The sequence below is a fragment of the Eleutherodactylus coqui genome, chromosome 1, assembly GCF_035609145.1.
Source record: "Eleutherodactylus coqui strain aEleCoq1 chromosome 1, aEleCoq1.hap1, whole genome shotgun sequence".
NCBI classification, from domain to species: domain Eukaryota; kingdom Metazoa; phylum Chordata; class Amphibia; order Anura; family Eleutherodactylidae; genus Eleutherodactylus; species Eleutherodactylus coqui.
Genome location: NC_089837.1, coordinates 258,152,624 through 258,165,367, shown reverse-complemented (window position 1 = coordinate 258,165,367; position 12,744 = coordinate 258,152,624).

Here is a 12,744-nt window from a genome sequence, read left to right as displayed (position 1 = left end):
TATACTCGGGTGACATCTGATCGCCCCAGCCACTCACAGCAGGGGGGTGGTATAGGGCTTGAACGTCACAGGGGGAAGTTGTAATGCCTTCCCTGTCTTTCAATTGGCCAGAAAAGCGCGCTAACGTCTCAGAGAGGAAACTGAAAGTAACCAGAACACCGCGTGGTGCTCGTTACGAGTAACGAGCATCCCGAACACCCTAATATTCGCACGAATATCAAGCTCGGACGAGTACGTTCGCTCATCTCTATTCTTAACCTTTTTTCTGTCCTAAACCACTATGGATGCTGTTAATAACGCCTTCACTTTTCTAGATCACCATGGACTGTCAGAAAAGCTGATAATAAACCCTTCCCTGCCACAGACCACAAGGAAACCTGGGAGTAACCTCTTTTCTGCTATAGACTACCAGGGATACAGTTTTTAAAGGCTATGGACACCTTCCCTGGTGTCTTTTTTTTGTAAATTTATGTATTTTCACATAAAAATAATTTTTGCAATTATTGCGTTAGGGCAGTAAATATGAATCCATTTTGTATCTTGTATCCATTTGCATACTGTCATTTATATTGTATTATGTTATATTGTTGACATTTTCCTTCATGAGAATTTTACAGATATTACACTTAGTCTAATCTTACTTGGTCAGAAAATCCCATACTTTCCATGTTTTGAGACAAGAGGACCATACTGCACAAAAAACTGGATAATATAAGCGTCTGTGTCGGGAATTGGGGTCCGGGTACGGGAAGTCCCTAGAATACAGCCCGAAACCCCTGTCCCTTCCTACTTGCCCCCCTAGGCTGGGCCCTAGGGTGACAACTGGGTGACAGTCCCTAGCCTTGCTAGGGATGAGAGGCAGAAGTCAGACTTACAAATAAACAAGATACACACAACACAAAGGCAAGTCAGGCAATCCGGGTCGGCAACTGGAGATTATGCAGAACAAGAGGGGTCAGGAAAGGCAAAGTCAGCTCTGAAGCAAGAGGGTCAAAAGCCGGGAAAACAATCCAAATATGCAAGTGTAGCCTGGAGGCAAACATAAACTGCCAATTGCTAAAGGAAAACAGACATGTTTAAATGCTGTCAGGCTCCTGCCCCAGCAGCTGATTGGGGCGGGGAGCCTAACAGCAGCAGGTTCCACTCAGGGAGGCTCTGGGGAAACTGCCCCCAGCCTTGCTGGATTGACGGAAGCCAAGGAAGCACGCCCAGTGGTCATGGTGACAGGGACACGGCGCAGGGCGACACCTGACGTGTTCCTAGCAACCCAGGCGACAAGCAGGATTCTGGTGGCCAGGAGAGTTTACCAGAACAGGGGCTCCCCTGTGATGCACTGCTGCCGCCGGGTGACAGGGCTGGCAGTATGGGTACAGTGGCCCCAAAAACCACCAACCCTGACAGTCTGTTCTCCTTGGGAAGGCCGTTTTACAGAGGTCTCATGAGGCATAGTGCCAATCGGCCTGAGAGAAGTCTGTCTGACAACTAAGACATCATCTTTCTTGTTTAGTTTAAATAACCAATGATAATAAATGAATTGTAATAAAATATAATTATTACAAGTGAGGCATGTTCTAAGCCTCGTTGCAAATGTCCTTGTATAAATACTTCTGTTGGTTAATGGAATAAACAGAAGAATTTACTTGATTACACTAGGAAACCGAGTGTGGTCATTTGTTCTCAGAGTACTCCAATTTTATAAGGGGAAATGTGGAAGGGGGGAAGAGACTTGTTATTTGTATAGTGACAACTTATTCCACAGGGCTTTCAGGTAATTTGTTTATTACCATGAGCAAGCTGGGTACTCATTTTGCCAACCTCGGAAGGATGGAAGGCTGAGTCACTCTTGAGACAGCTACCTGAACTATGCGAGGATAGAACCCACAGCCTTCAGGTCTTGAGTGAGAGCTTAGGACTGCATTCTGCTGTCTTAATACCCAATTAGTATTAGTGTCAGTTTGTGCCATGACTCCGATAATCTGATTGGGCTCTCACGCCACACCCCAGCGAAGAATCTAGTAACTTTCTCTCCTTTGGGAAAGAGACAGCAGAGCACTCTATAAATAAAATGTAAGAAACTTTATTTCTTACAAAATTATCTGTCTTCCCTTGAGGCTTTGATTGCCCACTTGCACTGGTGACAGAGGGCATTTACGGTCCTGCTTTGAGACCCATGTCAAAAGGACTGGACAAAGGTATTTTGGGTGTGGTTGAATGGTTGTTGTGTGAAAAAGATATAAGAATAATAAGGAACTATAGTTTTTTTTGTTTCCTAAGGCCGCCTGCAGACGAGCGGAAATCCCGCCGCGGGATTTTCCGCGGGATTTCCGCCGCTGAAAGTCTGCATAGGAGTGCATTACAATACACACTCCTATGCAGACGGCCGCGGTTTGGCCGCGTGAAATCTCGCGCGGCAAACAAACCGCGGCATGCTCTAATTTTCTGCGGGGCACGCACTCACCTGGCCGCCGGCTCCGGTCTGCGCATGCGCCGGCTGCGCGGCAGCCGGCACATCAAAGAGCCGGGGCCGCCAGGCGCGGGTGAGTATGCGCTCGTCCCTGCAGGCTCTGGGGTCGGATCGCGCGGCGAGATTTCTCGCTGCCGGATCCGACCCGCTCGTCTGCAGGCGGCCTAAGAGGTGAACCTGTCACAAAGGAACTTTGACTTATTTGTCTTGATGCTGTGAATGTGCATGATGTACACCAGGAGAGCATATGTATGTACCCTATGTTAAAATATATTTTGTATATATAGTCCTGGGATAAGAGAGTGAATGAATGAAGGCTACAGTAGCATTGAATGAATGTGAGAGGAAATTGTTTACAACATCTATGTTAACTCCCTAGTGACCAGCCCATTGCCTTTTTATGTCCTGGCCTGTTGGGCTTAATTCCCAGAGGATGTAAAAACATGCTTCCTCTGGAAATGACAGCCCTGCAGGCCCTGGACATGACAGCTCCAGTTACCGGAGGTAGCTGACAGCATGGAGCTGTCATCCCGGGCTGCGGGACCCCGCTCCCGGTCACACGATTGCCGGTATCAACCGGATACTGGCGATCACGTTAAAGTCAATGGGCAGCTAAAAAAAATGAAAGTTTCAGCTCCCCTTATGGATCGGATCCGTAAGGGAAGCTGAGAATACTCACCCCCCATCCTCCGCGCTGTCCAGCGTCTTCCTCGTCCTCCCCGGACCTGCTGCTGGCGTCTGCGCATGTGCGCAAGACGCATTACGTCATGCGCATGTGCAGAGGGCCGGGAGGCCCGGGAAGTTAAAAAAAACTCCCTGCTCCCGGCTAGTATGAGTAGCCGAGAGCAGGGAGCTGTCACCGGGAGCCGCTGTATGCCGTTCCAGGTCACATGATCGCTGCTATCCAATGGATAACAGCGATCATGTAAAAGTTTTAAAAAGTTCAAAAAAAGTGTAAAAAAGAAAAGAAAAAAAGTTTGTTTCATCTTCCCTCATGGATCATATCTGTGAGAGGAGATGAAATTAGGTACCTGAGGCCCCCGGATTTATCCGCAGACCTTACCCAGTTTCTGCGCACGCGCCCGTTGCCAAAATGGCAGACGCAGGTGCAAAAGCCGCGGATTGCCGGGGTAATTTAAAATCTCCCCACACCTGGCTACTTAATGTAGCCAAGAGCCTGGAGATTTCATGGGAGGGCCACAGTACGCAGTTCCCAGTCACGTCATCGCCATTATCCAATGGATAACGGCGATCACATAAAAGTAAAATAAAGCTATCAAATCCGTGAGGGGAGGTGAAATTACTGAATTAAGGCCACCGGCGATGTCCCCCAACAGGATCCTTATCCGTGGACCTTTCCCCAACTTTGGCACATGCGCCCATCACCAAAATGGAGGTCGCAAGCGTAGAAGCTGGGGAGGGCAAGGGGAAATTTTAAATCTGCTTGCTCCTGGCTACTAAAGGTAGCCAAGAGCTTGGAGATATCCCAGGGGGTGTGGGGTGTGGTGAGTGTTCTTTGGTCACGTGATCGCCATTATCCATGGATAATAGCGATCACGTAAAAGTTAAGACAGTTAAAGTTTGATGTGCTGTTCAGTTTGGGCCCCGTTGTGCATCCAGACAAAAGATTAGGGCTACAATGGGTATGTCTCTGAACACGGGACAAACAGGGGTATTCATTTTGGGGTGAAAGTCTTCATTCCTATGTATGCTGTACAAAAAAACCTATTTTTAAAATGACACAATATCCAAAAAAAACAAAAATCGTAATTTTTTTCCTTTTGCTTTGCTTTGATTCATTCAAAATACGCAGTATACCCCTAGATGAATTTGTTAAGGGGTCTAGTTTCCAAAATGGGGTCATTTGTGGGGGTTCTCTATCGTTTTGGCCGCTCAAGGGCTCTACAAGTGGGCAATGGGGCCGAAAACGCCTTCAAGCAAAATGTGTGTTCTGAAAACCACCGGCTGCTCCTTTCGATTAGGGCCCCATTGTGCATATAGACAGAAGATTAGGGCCACAATAGGTATGTCTCTGAACACGGGACAAACAGGGGGATCCATTTTGGGGTTAAATTCTTCATTCATGTGTGTGCTGTACAAAAAAAACTTTTTAAATTGACATAATTGCTAAAAAAAATTAAAATCGTCATTTTTTTCCTTCTGCTTTGCTTAGATTCATTCAAAAACTGTGGGGTCAAAATACACATTACACCCCTAGGTGAATTTGTTAAGAGGTCTAGTTTTCAAAATGTGATAATTTGTGGGGGTTCTCTATCGTTTTGGCCAATCAATTGCTCTACAAGTGGGCAATGGGGCCTAAAACGCCTTCAAGCAAAATATCTGTTCTGAAAACCACCGGCTGCTCCTTTTGGTTTGGGCCCCGTTGTGCATACGGACAGAAGGGCCACAATAGGTAAGTCTCTAAACACAGGACAAATGGGGGTATCCATTTTGGGGTGCAAATCCTCATTTTTATGTGCACTATAGAGAAAAACCCTGTGTTTAAAATTACATATTTGCAAAAATATGACATTTTATTTTTTCTTGTCTAAATTCCATTACTTCCTGAAAAGAAATGGTGGGGTCAAAATACTCCTGACACCCCTCAGTGAATATACTAAGGGGTGTGGTTTTTTTAAATGGGGTCATTTGTGGGGTTATTTATCATTCTGATATCTGAGCCTTTACAATCTTGGCTTGGTGCAGGAAAATAGTGTTCCTTAAAATGTTAATAATCAATGTTAAATTTGTACGTCTCCTAAATGGTTAAAAAAAACCGAAAGTTTTTCCAATATGCGCCCAAAATAAAGTAAACAGATGGTAATATATATATTAGCAAAAATTTCTATATTATGTTTGCATATATTTGAGATATTGCAGTTGTAAATGTGAAAAAATGACGATTTTTTCAAAATTTTCCCAATTTTGTCGCTTTTAATAAATATACACAAATTCTATCGGTCTATTTTTTCCACCTAAATGAAGTACAACATGTGGCGAAAAAACAATGTCAGAATCACTTGGATATGCAAAACCTTTACAGTGTTAATCCATGTTAAACTGACACATATCAGATTTACAAAATTTGTCCTGGTCATTAAGGCGCAAACAGGCTTGGTCACTGAGGGGTTAAGGCCCATTTACACCAGCCGATGATCGCTAAAAAAACCTCTAATAGGCAATCGTTTTAGCGATAATCGGTGCGTATATATGTGCGCCCATCGTCCACTTTTCGGGCACTGCTAGCTGATCGTTAAATTCAAGTCAACCTAAAAATCATCGTTAACTCTTATGAGAAGTTCTCCATGGGGAGTGCTGATAGCATTGTTTCCCTGTGGAGAACAAAGGATCTGAGAGCAGATAATAGCATTCAGGCTATTAACTGTGTTCAGCGAAGGCTTCATTTGTACACCTAATTAGTATTTAAGTAGCTGAGTAGCTACCTAATACCTTATGCAAAATGATGGCTCAAAGCTGTCACTCAAACTGTCGTTTGAGTGATCTTTGAGCGATCATCTGCTGGTGTAAATGGGCCTTTATATGGTTGATTTTACAAATAGTTAAAAAGCCTGTTTTCTTTGGAATGCTTGGTATTCACAAAGACACTCAGAGAAGAGAGGGTCTGTCAGCTTCAGAGATGGGTGTAATGTGTGCGGCTGATTGATTTAATTCTTAAACACTAAATGCTGGTTTACACGGGCCTATGATCACTCAAAGATCGCTCAAATGACAGTTTGAGTGACAGTATTGAGCGATCATTAGCTACTTAGCTACTTAAGTACCAATTAGGTGTGCAAATGAAGCCTTCCCTGAAAGTAGTTAATAGCCAGAAACTATTATCTGTGCTCAGATCCTTTGTTCTCCACGGGGAAACAATGCTATCAGCACTCCCCATGGAGAACTGATAAAAGTGAATGACGATTTTTCGGTTAGCTTGAATTTAACGATCAGCTAACAGTACTCGAAAAGCGGGCAATGGCCGCACATTTACATGGACCGATTATTGCTAAAACGATCACTAATTAGCGATTTTTTTTTAGCGATCATTGGCTGGTGTAAATGGGGCTAAAGGAATGATATTAGAATTTAAAATTTCCCTGCTGATAACTGTAGGATTGCTGTTTGTGATTTTGGTAATCTGGGCAACCTTAAGAGTTATTGCTAGTCTAAGAATAGTCCACCAAACTGCTCATTTCCTGGAATATTGCCAGGAGTGTATTATTGAAATGTGTGTGACCAGAAAGAACTTTAACCTGTGTCAGAGAATTGACAGATAAGTATATGGTGAGTTACAAAGGGGAGAACTCACAAGCTTAAGGAAATGGGGGTAAAGGTGGTGCCTTGCGATATACAGGTGTATTAGTGCTGAAAAGGCTATTATGTGCAAAGAGTTAAAAAGTTTCTACATGGTGGATGTGTATAAAACACTAACACAAATTTCTAAAGAAAGGGAAAGAGCGTAACCTTGTGGTGTATGAATCTCACTGGGAAACTATACACTGCTTGCTTAAAATGAATAGACCCGTTCAGCATATTGAGTTAATTGCAGTGTTAGAACTGAGCAGTGTTTTAACTGTGAAATTGTGAATAACAGATTGAATAATGCTTAAGGCCCTTTTACATGCAAAGATAATCACTTAAACAACTGCAAGACTGAACGGACTTCAAGCGAACTGCTGATATTTTTGAATAACAAATTAATTGCTTTAATTATCTGTGTTTTCCTCCATGAGTTGTTTGCTCAGCTGGGCATGGGCTTAGGCAATTGTTATAACTATGACAGCTGTTGCAGAGGATTCCTTCATCCAGTCTATCAACCTTTCCAACACCTGTGAGTGCTGAGAGCAGCTTTACATCCAAAAGCAACACTGGCCGGCTGATTTACGCTGTGATCTGATGCATTGGATTCCAATGTATCAAATCACATGGCTGTACTCCTGAGACGTAAAAGCGCCCGGCCAGGCCAATATAGCGCCGGGCGTTTTTACATCGGCCCAAAAGAGTCCTGGAACTATCTTGTGGGTTGGCATACGATGGCCGCTGCATGGGCTCCTATGGCACCACAGTGTTCAGTGACAAAGGGACTCCCCGCAGAGATGAAGAAATCCTCTGGCACAGCTGTCATAGCTGTAGCAGAAGAGCGCGATATTCTCTGTATGTCAAGGGGGCCGCCGCAGCTGCGGCTGGCCCCATTGACCACAGGTGAAACCCCTGGATGTGACAGCATCCAGAGGTTTCACATCCAAGGAATCCCCTGCTGCAGCTGTCACAACCACAGCAGGGGATAGCGGGCTGCGGTCTTTTTGAGCCGATAAACGCTGCTAGGTGCGGCTTATCCTCTGTGATTCCTACTTCAATCACGCGAATTTTCGAAAGCATCAGTTATGCGTACAAAAATTTGTGCGGCCAAAACGTCTGTGTGACTGAGCCTTTCGAGACGAGGAGTAAAAACTACAATGAACCTGGAGTTGCTGGAACTGTTGCTGATAGGGAAATAATTAAGCACTTGATAAACCTGATGAGTGATTGAACGATGACAGGTTTCTAATGTAGCAGGCTGATTAGTAGCAAAATGTTGTTCCATTTCTTCATAAGTCCTTTTTTTCTTGGCAGTTTCCATTCCATTTCCGCTGTTAATATCGACGTTACTTTTAACGCAGGAAAAGTACTGCATGTAACATTATTGTGCAATGTACAAATCGCATAACATTATTGTATGTTAAATCAATTGTAATGCCAGTTTAACTTAGCAGTAGCAATGCTAATTAAATTAATGAAAACTCGCTTTGATTTCCATTACTAGGGTTTACAAGTGATTAGAAAAATAAAATAAAATAACTAAAAAAAATTTTATCTGAAAAAAATGAGTTTCCGGTGAAAATTTCAAAACTTCATGGTCGATGAGTATCGCTTCGCAGTTGTCGAAAAATAAGGTCCACCCTAATAAACAAGCAGAACAGGTTGTGCATTGATAACCAATATTCTTAATCGTAAGAAAAACCACTCCCTTCCTATGACTATATCAATGGAGGTTGGAGATGGCGCTCGCTACAATGTGTAGACTGGCTTAAAGGTAAGACCTAGTGTCGGCACCGACTTGAGGTACGCTTTTGTAATCACATTCGATTTTGCACCCTTGTGGCACAGTGAAAATGTTATTGGATCATCGGGTAAACCAATCTAGAACGCAGAAGCAGTGTTTTTATTGTAACAGGCTTTAGCTGTTCCCACACAGGTAGTTGTCATCAAGGTCCAAGCTCACACCAAGGAAGTAACTCCTGAGGCTCTAGAGAACCAGAGAGTAGATGCAGCAGCCTGACTCTCCTTGAATGAGATACGGCTGTTAACCTGGTTGCACCCAAAGCGAGTGTGGATATCTCTATTTTGCTTAACTTGCAGCACCAGGCTTCAAAGGGAGATAAGGAAGACGGGCAGAAGAAAAAAGCAAACAGAACACTGACAGGGTTTGAAAGAAGGATCATCTTGTGTGCCTTCCCCGCATGCTTTACTCCATAATGTCACATCTGAGTCATGAGCTAACCCATCAATCCAAGGATGTAATGTGTGGTATAGTGTCTTTTGCTAGGATTACCCTAGGAATCAATACTGCAGTGACCAGGTTTGTACAGGGCTGCATGATATGCGCACATCGCAACCCAGGCCAATTGGTCAAAAGTACCTCCTCGCTGTGAGCCAAGGCTACACTATCTGTTTCAGTGACTGCAGATTGATTGCATACAGCTACCAAAGGTAGGTGTTTTGGAGTTTATGTTGGTTTGCATAGACCTCTTCTCAGCTAGAGGTGTGGCTTGTAAAATAAAATAAATAAAAATTACAACGCCAAAAGTACAGCTAAGAGATTGTCAAAAGAAATAATCATGTATGTATATATATGTATGGTGTACCAGAATTCATAGAAAATTATAGAGGTACACATTTTCTTAGCACTCTACTCAGTCAGACCTGTGCCTAATCATAACACTGAGTTGAGTCCCTATGAAGTTTTGTTTGGTAGGGCCCCCGCAACAGGCTTATATTTTCTTCAGTCCCGGCATGTTAGCAGTTAACTGTCACTCATAAATGTATATTTTCCTTGATTCCAGATTCAGACTTATAAGAGGAGGCGCACTGTTGTATTTTGAGGTGACTGGGTTATCCTCAAAAGGGAATATCAGAAAAAAACGTCTGGAACCGAGAGTTGATGGACCATATCAGATCCATTTGATGAATGCCACTTCAGTCAAATTGAAAGGAAAAGACAAGTGTGTCCATGCCAACCATGTATGCGAGTCTCCCTCTGAACAGAAGAATCAAATGCCCACTAGAACTATGCATATCTTTTAAGTTATGGTTTTAGTACCATGGGTTTGGGGCTCGAATAATAAGTTGGAAAATAATTTGGACAATAAGTTTGATAAATATCACAAAGTACTTACTGCAATATTTCAAAACACAGAAAAATTGAAAAGTTGTTGAATATGTACCCATGTTTCTATAGCGTCCTTCTCTATGCCCTTTGTGCCTATACTCCTCATTATGGAGGAGATCAGGTCATGGTTTAAGAAAATTCTTGGTGCCCCTGTAGATCACACGGTAGTAGCCATGCTAATTTAGTGTTACCACATGATGGTCTGTCATAAATGGTTAGCCCTAAATACACACTTTTCAAAAGAGCTGCGGATAATTGGACAAGGCCTAATGGTAAGCCTTATGAATGTCTATAGGCATGACTAACAGGAGCGTTTTATTTGCCCAATAATACTACAAATGAGGGATTAGTTAGTAAAAACTACAGATCATCTAGACTATCAACGTTTCACAGTATTACGGCTGGCTAATCAAACTAATGCAAATCAAGCTTAATTGATTGGTATTACTAACCAATACACAATAGTGCTATATTACTTTTACAGCTTCCCAAAAGTAGCATATGCCAATATGTTTTTGTTCCTTGTCACAACAGCGGCGGGGGACTGACACAGGGAGCACGGCTCCCTTAAGCTGGTAGGCAAAAGCGCAAGGACTGTGACAGCGAGCCAGGTCACAGGGCTGCAACACAGCTGCGGCTAACACACTGCGGCTCACTTACATGCCATGGCGCTTCAGCCCCTCATCCAGTCCTGCACCTTGTAGGACCTGAAAATCTTCCGCCAATCGGGAGCTAGGGGTGTGAAAGGGGCGTTCCTCCTGTCAAACCCCCAGCTTCCTGTGGCATCAAGATACAATAATACTGTGTCTCTCTCTCTCTCCATGTGTCCCTCTGTCTGCCATCTGTGTGTCTCTTTACCTCCGCCATGCAGCCTCACTATTTGCCGGTTACGGCTTCCTATCAGCGTTGCCTTTCACTCTCTGGAGCTGACACAGCAGAGCAGCCATAGACTTAACATTGTAACTTTACACTAATTGCTCACTGAACCTATTAAACTTAAGTTTAATTTTACGGAGGTGGTGAACATGTGCCTCATCTAATGACACCAAAATCAGCCACCAAAGTTAAAGCAAGGGGGTCAAAGTGTGGTGCAAGAAATGGCATGTAGGCTTATTTATATTATATGAACTAACAGAAATACATTTAAAGAGGTTGTCCCAAAAAGATAGTTCCTGTCAATATTCATAGTTAGGACATATGCAACACAGAGTGGGATTCCCTGCTATGAGCTGAAACAGAAAGCTGCTTTATAAGAATACAAGTATAGCTATTCAACTGAATGTCCATCATGTAATGCTACATTTCTTCCACTACAGGCAAAACTGTTGACTGGTTGACTGCAACTTTCGCTGCAAAAGTCATTTGAGGTCTGCAATCCGAAAGCTGTTGCCTCTGATGGGACAACCCCTTTAATGTCGTCTTGACTACTTCATACAGTGAAACCTCTTTGACACAATCACCCTAAATTGGTCTTCTGTAGAGGTGGTCCTCTGAAAGAAGTGGCCAGCATGCAGAGGCTCTATGGGAATTGAAAATATGTCACCGAAAATCTTGGCTTGATGAAAGAGTGTTCTTTTAGAGCAATTTCACTGTATTATTTCAATTTATGTTAAAGGGGTTGTCTCGCGGCAAACCTCAAAATTTTACCTTACCCCATTCCCCCTGTCACCCCCCCCCCCCCCCCCTGGCATATAATAGCAAATTAAAGCGGTTTTTAAACCGCTTGCTACTCACCGATCCGACGAAATAAGGACTTTAAAAAATCTTCTCCCTAAGATGGCCGCCGGTCCTTTCCCAGGGATGCACTGCGGTTTTCTCCCATGGTGCACTGCGGGTCTTCTCCCATGGTGCACCATGGGCTCTGTGCGTTCCATTGCCGATTCCAGCCTCCTGATTGGCTGGAATCGGCACACGTGATGGGGCGGAGCTACGCGATGATGCGTAGAAGGGGGCGGAGCCAGAACGCAGCTCGTGCCTGGACCGAGCAGAAGGGGAGAAGACCGCACAGCGCAAGCGCGTCTAAAAAAGCAAGAAGACAGCGAAATTAGACGGCGCCATGGAGATGGGGATGCTAGCAACGGAGCAGGTAAGTGAATAACTTCTGTATGGCTCATATTTAATGCACGATGTACATTACAAAGTGCATTAATATGGCCATACAGAAGTGTATAACCCCACTTGCTGCCGCGAGACAACCCCTTTAACCTGTTGGTGAGGCTCAGTTGAAGAGGCAGCAATGACTGTAGAGATCATATTCTGCACAGGGAAGTCTCTGGATAGTTTACCAACATAATTGTGCTTATTGTAATGTTATGCTAAATACAGGAGACACACCAAAGATAAATCAAGCAATACTTTTCATTTGTGGATTGATTTATATTAGGCCTAGACATCACATTGTTCTTTGTGGTGAGGCCTTAAAGGGGTTGTCCCGCGCCGAAACGGGTTTTTTTTTTTTCAACCCCCCCCCCGTTCGGCGCGAGACAACCCCGATGCAGGGACGTACAGACAGCTTACCGGAGCGCTTACCTTGATCCCCGCGCTCCGGTGACTTCTATACTTACCTGTGAAGATGGCCGCCGGGAACCTCTTGCTTCGTGGACCGCAGCTCTTCTGTGCGGTCCACTGCCGATTCCAGCCTCCTGATTGGCTGGAATCGGCACGTGATGGGGCGGAGCTACACGGAGCCGCTCTCTGGCACGAGCGGCTCCATAGAAGACTACAGAAGACCCGGACTGCGCAAGCGCGGCTAATTTGGCCATCGGAGGGCGAAAATTAGTCGGGCTCCATGGGAACGAGGACGCTAACAACGGAGCAGGTAAGTAAAAAACTTTTTATAACTTCTGTATGG